The 15273-nt window shown below is 47.2% G+C and overlaps 1 non-coding gene across 1 annotated transcript; it reads left to right on the top strand.

Moving 5' to 3' along the window:
* Positions 1–3284: 3284 nt before the first annotated feature.
* On the top strand, positions 3285–3368 carry Trnal-cag (transfer RNA leucine (anticodon CAG)). The gene has a single exon. It is a non-coding gene; the product is annotated as a tRNA-Leu (tRNA).
* Positions 3369–15273: the final 11905 nt, after the last annotated feature.

Genomic DNA, 15273 nt, shown 5'->3' with positions numbered 1-15273 from the left:
AACACAATTCCTTAACTTCATCTACTTTATTATGCCCAGTCCTGATGTTAAGTTTCTCGCTTTTTTATATTCCTGCTACTTCTTATTTTATTCCTAAGTCACTTGAATCTCGGTATTCCTGAATTTCCCTCAACATTTTTGTACTAATTCCATCACTCAACTAAAGCACTCCGGCCGCGGTTCGTTAGTATACGTCGGACCCGCGTGTCGCCACTATCAGTCATTTCAGACCGAGCGCAGCCACACGGCAGGTCTAGTCTAGAGAGACTCCACAGCACTCGCCCCAGTTGTTCAACCGACATTGCTAGCGATCGTTCACTGTCTACATACGCTCTCATTTACAGAATCGACAGTTTAACATAGCCTTCAGCCACGTCGTTTGCTACGACCTACCAAGGCGCCATATTCAGTTACTATAATTACTTCAAGAATGTGTTCTGAACAGATAATATTGTGACTAATGTACCGTCAAGAGCGACGTTCATCATTAATGGATTTAAGTTAAGTATCAAACTAATTACATCCGCTTTCTGAATTATCATTCCTTGTCATGTTCCAGACATCAAGTCAGTATAGGTCTTCCCTCCTTACGCCAGCCTGCGTGACATAAAACGCATGCATTTCGGCCTCCACTCGTAACACGGTGTTAATACAAAAGAACTCTATTAGACATTCCCCTCTCTCGTTTCTGTTACCAAGTCTATATTGACCCTTAAGCTTTTCTCCTGCTCCCTGCCCTACAATCGCATTCAAATCTCCAATCACTACTAGATTTCCATCTGCCGTTACGAACTGAATTGCCTGTACAGTGTCATCACATACTTTCCCTATCTCTTTCACTTCAGCTTACAACATCGTCATGTATACCTTAACAATGGTTGTCAGTTTGTTGTCGACTCTGATGAGAGCAACCCTATCACCGAACTATTCACAGTAACTCACTTCTGAACTACCTTCGTATTCATTATGAGTCCTACTCCGTTATAATGTTGCTGTTGGTGTTACCCTATACTCATCTGACCATAAATCATTGACCTCGTTGCACTTCACTTCACTTACCCTACACTATATCTTGACACAGCCTTAGAATTTTGATTTTCAGACTTGTTACCTCCTACCATGTTCAGTCTCCTAACCTCCCACACATCGTCTCACATAACCTTATCATTTCGTTAGTAGTTCAACCTTTTTCTTATGTACATTCTCCCTTGGTAGTCCCCTCTTGGAGATCCAAATGAGGCACTAGTCCGAAATCTTTTGCCGGAGAAGACATCATCATCACACTTTTTCAATTACAGTCCCCCATCTTATGGATACACCTTATGCGTCTCTATTGCTTGAATTTAATTGCCTTGTGTATTCTCCTCCTGTTCATCCTCTTCCTTCCTTTCGGGCCAGTTTCCCTCCTCTGTGCCAAGAGTCTAAACTCAAGCTCTGATCGCTCTCCGCCCTTCTTGACAAGACGTTTGGCGGAATGAGGGGGACTTCTTATACCCGAAGTCTTCAGTCGCCATTGCTGATGTTTTTTTTTTTTTTTTACTTTATTGTTATTTTAAAACCTGTACAACAGGCAGGCTGTCAGCAGCACACTACGCTGCTCTTCAGCCATAGAAGACACAAGCAGCAAAAACAGGGAGAAGACACATAAGTCACAGAGCGGTGGGCAATAAAACAGGAGACACATAGAGACAATCACGGAGCCGTTCACACTCGTCGATAATCCACACTGCTAGCTGATGAGACGACGCACAACCACTGAAGATGATGATGGCACTGGTGAACGATGGAGGGGACGGTGAACACTAAACACTAAACACTAAACACACAAAACACTGATGGCGGCGACCTCCGGCGCGCGAATGTCCACGTAACGTGTGCGAGTCCGGGGACCTGCCAAGAAGGGTAGAAGGGGGAGGTGGGGGAGAGGGGAGAAAAAGGATGCCGATGGCTGAGGAGTCGGGGGCAGGAGGAGAGGAACAAGGGAGGGGAGGCCCGGGGGAGGAGGGGGGGAGAAAAGGAGGAGGGAGGGAAAAGGGAGAGGAGGGAGGGAGGGTGCCCGGAGGAATAAGTACAGGAGGAGGGCGGGAGGATCAAAGTTGGTAGGAGGGGTAGATGGATATTGCTGATGATCTTTATTCAATATTTAAGCAGTGGCGGGGTTCTAAACCAGAACAGAGAACGTTTCGATTACTAGTCAAACACGCTACCCCTAGACCATGAGATTTGAAGATTGGTGTTGCAATTTGCGTGGACTAGTAAGGTAAGGCAAAAGGAGTTTCTCTGCAGAATCGGCTAGACGAGGGACATACGCAAAACACTAACAGGAAGAAGGGATAAGTTAACGGGACATCTGTCAAGACATCAGAGAATGACCTTGATAGCACTAGAGGGAACTGTAGAGGGTAAAATTTATAAGGGGTGACAAGGATTAGAACACATCAAGCAAATACTTGAGGACATAGGTTGCAATTGCTACTCTGATATGAAAAGGTTGGCACAGGAAAGGAATAGGTGGCGGACCACATCAAATCAATCGCAAGACTGATGAATCAACAAAAGTTTTTTACCCGAAGTCTTTTGCTTCTAGAGCTAATATTTTGTGTCTTCAGCGTATAATGAACTAAAATTTTTACCTTGTGAATAATAATAATTATAATAATAACAATAATATTTGTAATAGCAATCAGAAATACATATATATATCACACTGCATGTCCTTGCCTCTAAACAACTGTATGTATACTCAGAGTTCCCAAAGGTCCCCTCCATTTACAGTCCATTATCTTCTTTCAGTTTTATTTTTGCATGCAGAACTTTGTTTGCAATCCTGTACATTATTTAATCTGAAGTGAGAATAACAGAAATTTATTTGCGTCTGTGGTGATATCTTTCTCGAGATCGCTATAAAGAAGCAAAGTTAATAACTTGCGTATGAAAACGGATTTCAAGTGAAAATGCCGCTTTTCAAGAGTTTCGAATCTACACACTAGCTGTAAAAAGCAGTTTAGCCCAGGCTCGAACCACGTCACGTCGCTGGACTGTCTCTAAGCCCAGACTCGAACCACGTCACGTTGCTGGACTGTCTCTTGCAGTATTTATGCCCAGAGTTGTGCAACGCCGGAGCACAGCGCAGCAGTCGCTGAGCGACAGACTGCTCGTTGTGACTGCCACACACGCTAACGCTGACCTCGGAACTCGCTCCGCTGTTGCAACTCATTTTCTCGCCTACTTGTCGAAAGCGGAATGTGGGAGAGAAACTGTCGCACATTACATCTAAAATGGCTGTCAGGGTGGCCGAGCGGTCCAAGGCGCTGCGTTCAGGTCGCAGTCCACTTCTGTGGGCGTGGGTTCGAATCCCACTCCTGACAAAAATTTTTACGAAGGTCGTTTGATTCTAATTTTTGCGCATGTCGATAAACCTGTAACCAGGAACGTAGAGACCGCATAGGTGTGTTGCCAAATCTCATTACAAAGTATGTGGCAGATTGCGTTGATGGTTCCCTGCGATATCATAGCGTATGATTTAAAAATAGGAACGATTATTCAATACTTTTCGTTACCTGAAATTATGGTGGAATTAAAATAACAAATGTGGGTCGAGTAAGCGAGACTCCACTGAGGTTCAGCAGCCACATCAGTAGTGCACAGTTAATCCTAGAGCCTGCAAGGCCACGTTAGATGTTGGGGCACTAAAAGCCGCTGTGTTGCTGTATTTCTGTGCTCATCATCAACACTACCAGCATGGAAGTCTCATGAATGTAAATAAACATCAATTTTTTTTTTTTTTTTGTATCCGCTATAACTACATCCATCTTCGGCGTAGAATCACCACCCACTTCATCCACACACCTTTCAGAACCATCGTGCAAGAAGACGTATTTCATGTCATGTAGGACACTTAGAAATGTGTGAGGCGTGTTTGGATATTCCATGCAAAACTAAAAACTACTTATGTGTTTCGGGTAAACTTTTCTTATTTTACGACATAGTCTTCTTTTAGGCTTATACACTTCGTCCAACGCTTTTCTGATTTGTTGGTCCCTTCCGAATAATAGGAATTGTTCAGGTCTGCAAAATAGCTATTAGTTGCTCCAATTACCTCCTTGTTTGAATAAAATCATTGTCCTGTCTGACTTTTCTTCAATTTGGGAACAAGTACTAGTTCGAGAGAGTCAAGTCTAGAGAATAGGGGTCATGAGAAACGAGATAGAATTCTATCTCTATTAATTCTGTGACCACAACTGCTGAGGTCTGTGCTAGTGCATTGTTGTGATGGAAAAGGACTTTTTGTGACCCAATCTTCGGCGTTTTTCTTGCAGCTCGGTTTTCAAACGGTCCAGTAACGATGAATAATATACATGTGTAATGGTTTTACCGTTTTCCAGATAGTCGATGAGTATTATCCCTTGTGAATCGCCAAAGAGTGTCCATACACTTTCTGGCTGAAGGATTGGTCTTCGTCTTTTATGGTGCAGTGGTGCAGCCTCTCCCTTGGTAACCCATTGTTTAGATTGTTGTTTGGACTCAGGAGTATAGTAATGTATCCATGTTTCATCCACAGTGACGAAAGGACGCTTTAAGTGCTGCGGATTCTTTCTGAACAGCTGCAAACCATCCTTGCAGCACTAAACGATTCAGTTTTTGTTCAATAATGAGCAATTGCGGCACGCATCTTGTGGTTAGCTTTCTCATATCCAAATAATTATGCAAAATATTGTGTACCCATTCATTCGAGATGCCCACAGCACTAGAAATCCGATGCACCGTAACTCTTGTGTCATCCATCTCAATATCATGGATTTTATCAATGATTTCTGGAGTCGTAACATCCACAGGTCGTCCAGAAAGTTCAGCACAATTTGAGCCCACAAGACCACTCGAAACTTTTGAAACCACGTATAAACTGTTTTAATCGATGGTGAACCATCTGTTATGGGTTATATTGCAGTCTAGGTAGCACAATTCCTTAACTTCATCTACTTTATTATGCCCAGTCCTGACGTTAAGTTTCTCGCTTTTTTATATTCCTGCTACTTCTTATTACTTTCGTCTATCTTTCTTATACTGTCACTCAGATCTTGAAACACTTCTCAACTTTGACGGTAGCAATGTCATCAACGATTCTTGTCGTAATACTCTTTTACCTCGAATACTTATCCATACTGCGGCAGTTTGCTTTAATTTCCGTTATAGCCTCTTCGATGTATTGACTAACAATTGGGGCGAGAGACTAAATCCTTGGTTCATATCCTTTTTAAACTGAGCCATTCGGTCTTGGGCTTTCGGTCTTACTGTTCCCTTTTGGTTCTTGCCCGTATTGTATATTACCCGCATTTCTAATAGCTTACTCCTACTTTTCTCGGAATTTCAAACATCTTGCACTATAGTTTAATTTATCGAGTGCCTTTTCCACGTCGACAAAGCCTGTGAAAATATGATATATCTTCGGTCTTCCTTCTATAATCATCTCAATGTCAGGACTGCCTTCCTGATGTTTTTACAACTCCTAAAGCCAAAATAATCGTCATTTAATAGATCCTCATTTATCTTTTCCATTCTTCTGCATATTAACCTTGTCAACGACTTGGAACCAAGATCTTTTAAAATTACTGAGCAATAGTTTTTGCACATGATGGCTCTTGCTATCTTCGGAATTATGTGGATGATGTCTCTCCAAATGCTTGGTGGTATATCACCAGCCTCATACATTCTATACACGAATGTGAATAGTCAGTTTTTTGCCACTTCTTCCGATCATTTTAGAAATTTCGATGTAAGGTTATCTGTCCCTTCTGCCTTATTTAGTTGTAAGTCATCCAAAGCTGTTTTTTATTTCTATCCACAGTTTTCTGATTTATCATGTCTTCAGAGAAGTTCTACCCTCATAGAGAATTTCAGTATAGTCCTTCTACCTATTTGATCTCTCCTCTGCATTTAACAATGGAATTTTCACTGCTGTATTAACGTTACTGCCCTTGCTTTTATGCTATGGAGGCAGGTTCGAATCCTGCCTTGGGCATGGATGTGTGTGATGTCCTTCGGTTAGTTAGGTTTAAGTAATTCTACGTTCTAGGGGACTGATGACCACAGATGTTAAGTCCCATAGTACTCAGAGCCATTTGAACCTCGCTTTTATTTTCCCAAAGAATCTTTTTTTTTTTTTTACCTTTCTTTATGCTAAGCCATTCCTTCCCACAGTCATTCCTTCTTCGGTTTCTTCCCATTTTTCAAGCAGTCATTTCGCTTGAACTTTAATGCGTTTCCTATTTATTTTAAAACTAAGTGACATGCATCTCGCTATTCCTCAATTTCCCTCAACATATTTGTACTTCTTCCATCAATCAGCAGAAGCACTTCTTGTGTTATGTATAGTTTCTCCACAGTCACGTTAGTTGTATGAATGTTTTACTTACCAACTTCTATCATTACCATTTTTAGTTATGTCCATTCACCTTCAACTGTACTACCTCCTGAGCTATTCATTACCTCAGTATCTATAGTCTGTGAGAACATCGAGCACACCTCTTCATTTGTCAGTACCTCCACATTTCACGTCTTTGCTTATTCATTATTCCTGAATATTCTCTTAATCTTCAGCCTACTTTTAATTATTTCTAATTTGTGAACTTAATCTATATTTGCTCCTGGGTACACCTTACAGTCCACTATATGAATTGGAAATCTCCTCCTACTCATTAAGTGATCGAACTGAAGTCTTCCTGTATCTCTTGCCCATTTCCAAGTACACCTCCTCCTGTTGTGATTCTTGAACTGAATTAGCTGAACTTCGTTGTAGAACTCTATTAGTCTTTCCTGTGCCACGTTTCTATTACTAAGCCCATATTATCCCTTAAGCCTTTCTCCTGCTCCCTCCCCCTACAATCGCATTCAAATCTCCAATCACTATTAGATTTCCATATGCCTTTACCAACTGAATTACCTGCTCAGTGTCGTCACATGCTTTCCCTATCTCTTTCACATCAGCTTGCAACATCGGCATATATACCAGAACAATTGTTGTCGATTTGCTGCCAATTCTGATGAGAGCAATCCTATCAACGAACTGTTCACAGTAACTCACTTCAGAACTACCTTCGTATTCATAATGAGTCCTACTCTGTTATACCCTTTCTGTTGGTGTTGGTGTTACCATCTGACCATAAATCCTTGTCCTCGTTGCTCTGCACTTCACTTACCCTACACTACATCTTGCCAGAGCCTTAGCATTTTGATTTTCAGACTTGCTAGCTCCTACCATGTTCAGTCTTCTAACCTCCCACACATCGTCTCGCATAACCTTATCATTTCGTTAGTAGTTCAACCTTTTTCTTATGTACATTCTCCCTTGGTAGTCCCCTCTTGGAGATCCAAATGAGGCACTAGTCCGAAATCTTTTGCCGAAGAAAACATCTACATCACACTTTTTCACTTACAGTCCCCCGTCATATGGATACACCCTATATGTCTTTATTGCTGTGGTTTTCATTGCCTTCTGTATTCTCCTCCTGTTCATCACCTTCCGTCTTTTAGGGGCAAATTCCCTCCTCTGTGCCAAGAGTCTAAACTGAAACTCTGATTCTTCTCTGCCCTTCTTCAAAAGATGTTTGGCGGAATGAGGAGGACTTCCTATGCCCGAAGTCTTCAGTCGCCATTGCTGATTATCTTTATTCAATATTTAAGCAGTGGCAGAGCTCTAACCCAGAACAGAGAACGTTTTGATTATTAGTCACACACGCTACCCCTAGACCATGCGATTTGAAGATGGGTGTTGCAATTTGTGTGGACTGGTAAGGTAAGGAAAAAGGAGCTTCTCTGCAGAATCGGCTAGACAAGAGACATACGCAAAACACTAACAGGAAGAAAGGATAAGTTAACAGGACATCTCTCAAGACATCAGAGAATGACCTCCATAGCACTAGAGGGAACTGTAGAGGGTAAAAATTATAAAGGGTGACAAGGATTAGAATACATCAGGCAAATAATTGACGACATAGGTTGCAATTGCTACTCTGATATGAAAAGTTTGGCACAGGACAGGAATGCGTCGCGGACCACATCAAATCAATCGCAAGACTGATGACTCAACAGAAGTTAATTACACAAAGTCTTTCACTTCTAGAGCTCATCTTTTGTGTCTTCAGTGTATAATGAACTACATTTTTTTCCTCGTGAATAATATCAATAATATTAGTAATAGCAATCAGAAATACATGTATATCACATTGCATTTTTTTGCCTCTAAACATCTGTATGTATACTCAGAGTTCCAGAAGATTCCCTCCATTTAGAGCCCATTACTTTCTTTCAGTTTTATTTTTGCATGCAGAACTTTGTTTGCAATCCTGTACATTATTTAATCTGAAGTGAGATATCAGTAATTTATTCGCATCTGTGGTAATATCTCTTTCGAGATCGCTATAAAGAAGCAAACTTAATAACTTGCGTATGAAGACGGATTTCAAGTGAAAATGCTGCCTTTCAAGAGATTCGAATCTACACACTAACTGTAAAAAGTAGTTTAGCCCAGACTCGAACCACGTCACGTCGCTGGACTGTCTCTTGCAATATTTACGCCCAGAGTTGTGCAACGCCAGAGCACAGCGCAGCAGTCGCTGAGCGACAGACTGCTCATTGTGACTGCCACACACGCTAACGCTGACATCGGAACTCGCTCCGCTGTTGCAACTCATTTTCTCGCCTACTTGTCGAAAGCGGAATGTGGGAGAGAAACTGTCGCACATTACATCCTTAACGGCTGTCAGGGTGGCAGTTTCTTTTTTTTTTGGTTGGGTTTAAGGGCGCTCAACTGCTGAGGTCATTAGCGCCCAGTCACTGTTGTTAGAGCACATGGAATCTGGTAAAACTCAAGGGGATGGGGGGACACCAGAAGGACCTGACAAAGATGCAGATAAAATAAGTAAAAAGGTTAAATGTCTTTGGACAAGCCAGTTAAAGTTATAAAACGAAGAATACGAGCAGCTGCTCGAGCGTCATCAGCTAAAACATCCGGTAAAGTATATGGCAGGGACAGGACAACACGAAATTGACTAAAAAGGGGACACGACAATAAAACATGGCGCACTGTTAATGCCTGACCACAAGGGCACTGCGGGGCTGGGTCACCAGAGAGCAGGTAGCGGTGGCTAAACCGGCAATGCCCAACCCGCAACCTGGTCAGAAGGACCTCCTCGCGCCGAGATGGGCAGGAGGATGTTGTCCAAGCAGTTGGGAGCGGTTTTCCCGCCCGGAGCTTGTTTCCTTGGAGGGATGACCAAGCATCCCACCACAACGACACAAGCCTCTTACATACATCCCCACGAACGTCAGATGACGGCACACAATGGGAGGCTGGCCGAGGCAGGAGGACTGCAGCCTTGGCTGCAGCATCCGCAGCCTCATTCCCAGGCACTCCTACATGTCCGGGAACCCACAGAAAGCTGACAGAACCACCATTATCAGCGAAAGAATGGAGGGACTGCTGTATCCGTTGAATCAAGGAATGGACCGGATAGGGAGCTTCAAGGCTCTGAAGAGCACTGAGGGAGTCAGAGCAGAGTACATACGATGAATGGCGCTGGCGGCGGGCATACTGAACGGCCTGATGGAGAGCAAAAAGCTCGGCCGTAAAGCTGGAACATTGGTCGAGGAGCCGGTATTTAAAGGTGGCGGCCCCGACGACAAAGGCACAGCCGACACCATCGTCTGTTTTGGAGCCATCGGTGTAAATAAAGGTGTGACCGGCAAGTCGAGCACAAAGTTCGACAAACCGTGAGCAATACACTGCAGCCGGAGTACCCTCCTTCGGGAGTGAGCTGAGGTCGAGATAAATATGAACCGGAGCCTAGAGCCAAGGTGGAGTCGGGCTCTCACCCTCTCTGAAGGTGGTAGGGAGGGCACAATCCAATTGTCGAAGCAGGCGACGGAAGCGGACTCCGGGGGGCAGCAGGGCAGACACATACAACCCGTACTGACGGTCGAGAGAATCGGCGAAGAAGGACTTGTAAGAGGGGTGGTCGGGCATAGACAACAGCCGGCAGGCATACCGACACAGCAGTACGTCGCGCCAGTAGGTCAATGGTAACTCAGCAGCTTCAGCATAAAGACTCTCGACAGGACTAGAGTAGAACGCTCCGGTCACAAGACGTATCCCCCGATGGTGGATGGAGTTGAGCCGGCGTAAGAGGGATGGCCGAGCGGATGAGTAGACGAAGCTCCCATAATCCAGCTTCGATTGGACTATGGACCGATACAAGCGAAGCAGGACAGTGCGATCCGCTCCCCAAGATGAACCGCTAAGAACTCAGGACATTAAGGGAACGTGTACAACGGGCCACCAAATAAGAGACATGTGGAGACCAACACAGTTTCCTGTCCAACGTGAGCCCTAGAAACTTAGTTGTGTCCACAAATGGGAGAACAACGGGACCGAGATGTAAGGATGGCGGAAGGAACGCTTCATATCGCCAAAAGTTGATACAAACCGTCTTCTCTTCATAGAACCGGAAGCCATTTGCCACCCTCCAAGAGTAGAGGCTGTCTAGACAACGCTGAAGGCAGCGCTCCAGGAGGCATGTTCTCTGGGCACTGCAGTAGATCGCGAAGTCATCGACAAAGAGAGAGCCTGAGACATTAGGTGGAATGCAATCCATAATTGGATTGATCGCTCAAGACGGAGCCCTGAGGCACTCCGTTCTCCTGGAGGAAGACGTCGGACAATACGGAACCCACACGTACCCTAAACTTTCGATCCGTTAAAAAGGAATCAATAAAAAGGGGCAGGCGACCGCGTAGGCCCCACCTGTGCATAGTGCGGAGGATACCTCCTCTCCAACAGGTATCATAAGCCTTCTCCAAGTCGAAGAACACGGCTACCGTTTGGCGCCTTCGCAAAAAGTTGTTCATGATGAATGTCGACAAGGTCACAAGGTGGTCAACAGCGGAGCGGCGGCGACGAAAGCCGCATTGGACATTAGTAAGTAGTCATCGAGATTCAAGAATCCAGACTAACCGAGCATTAACCATGCGCTCCATCACCTTACAGACACAGCTTGTAAGAGAAATGGGGTGGTAACTAGAAGGAAGGTGTCTATCCTTCCCGGGTTTGGGTATAGGAACAACAACGGCGTCACGCCAACGCATGGGGACTTGACCTTCGGTCCAGACGCGATTGTAGGTACGAAGAAGGAAGCTTTTGCCCGCCGGAGAAAGGTGTGCCAGCATCTGAACGTGAATAGCATCTGGCCCCGGAGCAGAGGACCGAGACAGTGCAAGCGCACGTTCGAGTTCCCGCATAGTAAAGGGGGCATTATAAGTTTCCAAATTCTGCGAGTGGAAGGAAGGTCGCCGAGCCTCTTCTGCCTCTTTCCTGGGAAGGAAGGCAGGATGGTAATGGGCGGAGCTTGAAACCTCCGCGAAAAAGCGGCCAAAGGCGTTGGAGACAGCCACAGGATCAACAAGGACCTCATTACCTGAGGTCAGGCCAGGTACTGAGGAGTGGGCCTTAGTGCCCGACAGCCGGCGCAGGCTACCCCAAACGACGGAAGAGGGAGTAAAACTGTTAAAGGAGCTGGTGAAAGAGGCCCAACAAGCTTTTTTGCTGTCTTTGATGACTCTACGGCATTGCGCTCGGAATCGTTTGTATTCAATACAATTCGCCAACGTAGGATGGCGGCGAAAGGTGCGTAAAGCACGTTGTCGAGCACGGATAGCGTCCCTACAAGCCTCGTTCCACCAGGGGACGGAAACGCGACGTGAAGAAGAAGTAGTACGAGGAATGGAACGTTCAGCAGCATTGATGATAACAGCCGTGAGGTATTCGACCTGACTGTCACAACTGGGAAAATCGTGGTCCGGAAAGGTCGCCAGGGAGGAGTAAAGTCCCCAGTCAGCTTTCAGTATGTTCCAGCTCGAAGGACGTGGGGATGGGGTGTGGTGCAGGAGACGAACGACACAGGGGAAGTGGTCGCTCGAATAGGTGTCAGAAAGGACATACCACTCGAACCGACGGGCAAGAGTGGTAGAACAGATCGAGAGGTCCAAGTGGGAGTAGGTATGAGTAGAGTCCGAGAGGAAAGTCGGGGCGCCGGTATTGAGGCAGACAAGATTGAGATGGTTGAAGACATCCGCCAAGAGTGAGCCTCTTTGACAGGATGCAGGAGAGCCCCAAAGGGGATGATGGGCATTGAAGTCGCCAAACAATAAGAATGGCGGGGGGAGCTGAACGATCAGGTGCATCACGTCAGCCCGACTAACAGCAGATGACGGTGGAGTGTAGATGGTACAAACTGAAAAAGTAAAAGCAGAAAGAGTAATGCAGACAGCTATTGCTTGGAGTGGGGTGGTCAATGGGATGGGATGGTAATAGACATCGTCCCGAACGAGCAACATCACCCCACCATGAGCTGGGATACCGTCCACAGGGGTGAGGTCATACCACTCCAAGGTATAGTGGGTAAAGGCAATACGGTCAGTCGGGCGCAACTTGGTTTCCTGGAGACCAAGGACGAGCGGACAGTGCAGGCAGAGGAGCGGTTGTAATTTTTCCAGATTAGATCGAATACCTCTTATGTTCCAATGAAACAACGCCATCGCTAGTCAAAAAGTTGGGGGAACGAGACGGGGGAAGAGCTGGTCACCTCGACGGCCGCGGACGGCCAGGTTGCGAGGGAACAACGCTACAACCGACAGGAGGCGGATCCGGTTCCATCGACTCGTCGCCAGCTGCGGCCGCTGTCCCTGGTTGTGTAGGAGGGGCCGCATCATTTGCCGATGAAAGGCCGGCGGAACGCCTGGCAGCAGAGCGTCCCGGCGAAACTGAGGACGGCTGGGAGCAGCGACTCACGGATGGAGCGTCAGACGAAACGCGCCGGGGTGGAGAGGGGGATAGAGACTTCTTCTTGGAGGCCTTCTTGGAAGGCCGAGGCAGCACAGGGATGGTGGGCTGGACCCGAAGAAGGTCCTCACGCGCGGGGTTCGTTTTGGAACGCCGGACCTCGGAAGCTGGGGTCCGGAACGTTTCCCCGATGGGCGCGTGAGAAGAGGATCGATTCTCAGATGGCGTGGGGGGAGGAGGAGGAGGAGGAGGAAGGGTGGCCCCTGAGGCTGAAGGGGTGGGGGCCACGGGGGAGGAGGATTTGGAAGGGAGGGATTTGGGAGGCGGAGGCAAAGCCCCCTGATGGGCGGAGGAGGTGGAGGGGGGACAGGATAGGGGTGAGGATACAGCGGAAGGAGTGGACACAACTGAGGCAAACGAAGTGGTCAATGGCATGGGATGGAGGCGGTCATACTTCTTCCTGGCCTCAGAATAAGAGAGCCGATCCAAAGTTTTGATTTCTTGTATCTTCTTCTCCTTCTGATATGCGGGGCAGTCTGAGGATCTAGGCGAGTGGACGCCAGGACAATTAATGCACCGAGGTGGTGGGGTGCATGTATGTTCCTCACGAAGAGGACGTCCACAATCGCCACAAAGGGGCTCAACCTCACACCGTGACGACATGTGCCCAAAGCGCAAACACCTAAAACAGCGAATAGGAGGCGGGACGTAAGGTCGCACGTCACACCGGTAGCACATCACCTTTACCTTCTCCGGGAGAACGTCCCCTTCGAAGGTGAGGATAAAGGCCCCGGTGTCGATGCGACGGTCTTTGGGGCCGCGCTGGACTCGCCGGACGAAATGCACGCCTCGGCGCTCCAGGTTGGCCCTGAGCTCCTCATCAGATTGTAGCAGGAGGTCACGATGAAAAATAACCCCCTGCGTCCTATTTAGTGCCAGATGTGGGACAATGGATACTGGGATGTCCTTTAGGCGGTCGCACGCCTGGAGCGCCGCCGACTGTGTGGCGGAGGTGGTCTTGATAAGAACGGACACTGAACACATCTTGCTGAGAGCCTCGATTTCCCCGAAGATGTCCTCAATGTGCTGAACAAAGAACATGGGCTTGGAGGTGGCGAATGTCCCCCCATCGGTTCGAGAACAGACCAAATAGTGGGGGAAGTACTTCGCCCCAAGCCGGTGGGCCTGTCCCTCCTCCCATGGAGTGGCCAAGGGGGAAAGGGCAGGAGAACCAGGACTAGAAACGGTACCTTTTCTTTTGAAAGACTCGGCCGCAGAGCGACCTGATACGTGTTGACATTTCATCTGCGAAACGTCCGCTCCGATACCACCCACTCCGACCAGGGGCTCTCCCCACAGGCGCCACCCAGGAGCAGCAATGGCCACCTGGCAGGATGACCATTGTCGGGAGTCCTGATGCCCCAAGGAGATGGGCATCTACTCCTTGGCCGACGTGGTGAGGGTGCAGCTCAGGTATCGGCAGTACGATCCCTGTGTTGTCAGGGGGCTACAACCTAGAGGGTACATGACGACCCCACCACAACGGGCTGGCTACCGTGCTGGATTTCTGGTGCCATGGAAAGTCCATCATGATCGCTGGGGCAGATGGAGATCCACTATGGGCGTAACTTGGATAACCCATCAGGCGTTTAGGCCCAATTTGAGGAATAGTGGGTATGGTTACAACGCCAGTGCAATACTGAGTGCCAAGATCTTAGTGCACTTAGGACCAGTGGTACACCACATAAGGTGTCCTTCCCCAAAAGGCTCGTACTTCAGTAGAATTTTGAAAAATGGAGGTCAAACCCCAAGGGGGACCATCACATGGAAGGCTGAAACGGTTGAAACTCCTTTTAGTCACCTCGTATGGCAGGCAGGAATACCTCGGGCCTATTCTTACCCCGGACCCGCAGGGGGGTCAGGGTGGCCGTGCGGACACAGTCAGATCACAGCCGTGCTAGTGTGCGGAGCTGTTCCGCGCGCTGTCCGACGCTCCGCTGTTGGCGGTGTTTACTTCCACATCGTGGTGTTTGTGTCTATCGAGTCCAGTACTAACGTACACCATGGCGCACTCGTACCGCCGTGCAACGAGCAAAGTAACATTTAAGGCCTAACATCCACGACCCAGAGCTTTCGAAGTCAAACAGTTCATCGATGAGGATCTACGTTTGAACCCCCAGGACGGAATCGGCATACATTTTTCCATCACGGATAGTGTTACCTACATCAAGATGTCAACAGACGAAATTTGCAGTGACATAATTCATCGTCATGCCACTGGGCTCAAATTTAAACACTCTGATGGACATATGGGTGCTGTGACAGTCGCCCATGCTGGATTCGGTGTCCGGACATTGCGGGTGTTTGAGCTCCCGGTCGAGGTACCTCAGGATGTGGTCATTGCCGCTTTCCAACCATACGGAACCGTCTTGGGTCACGTC

The sequence above is a fragment of the Schistocerca serialis genome, chromosome 4 (genome assembly GCF_023864345.2).
Source record: "Schistocerca serialis cubense isolate TAMUIC-IGC-003099 chromosome 4, iqSchSeri2.2, whole genome shotgun sequence".
Classification (NCBI taxonomy): domain Eukaryota; kingdom Metazoa; phylum Arthropoda; class Insecta; order Orthoptera; family Acrididae; genus Schistocerca; species Schistocerca serialis.
The sequence above is the reverse complement of the archived record's forward strand: the minus strand, read 5'-3'. Positions and strand labels throughout refer to the sequence as shown.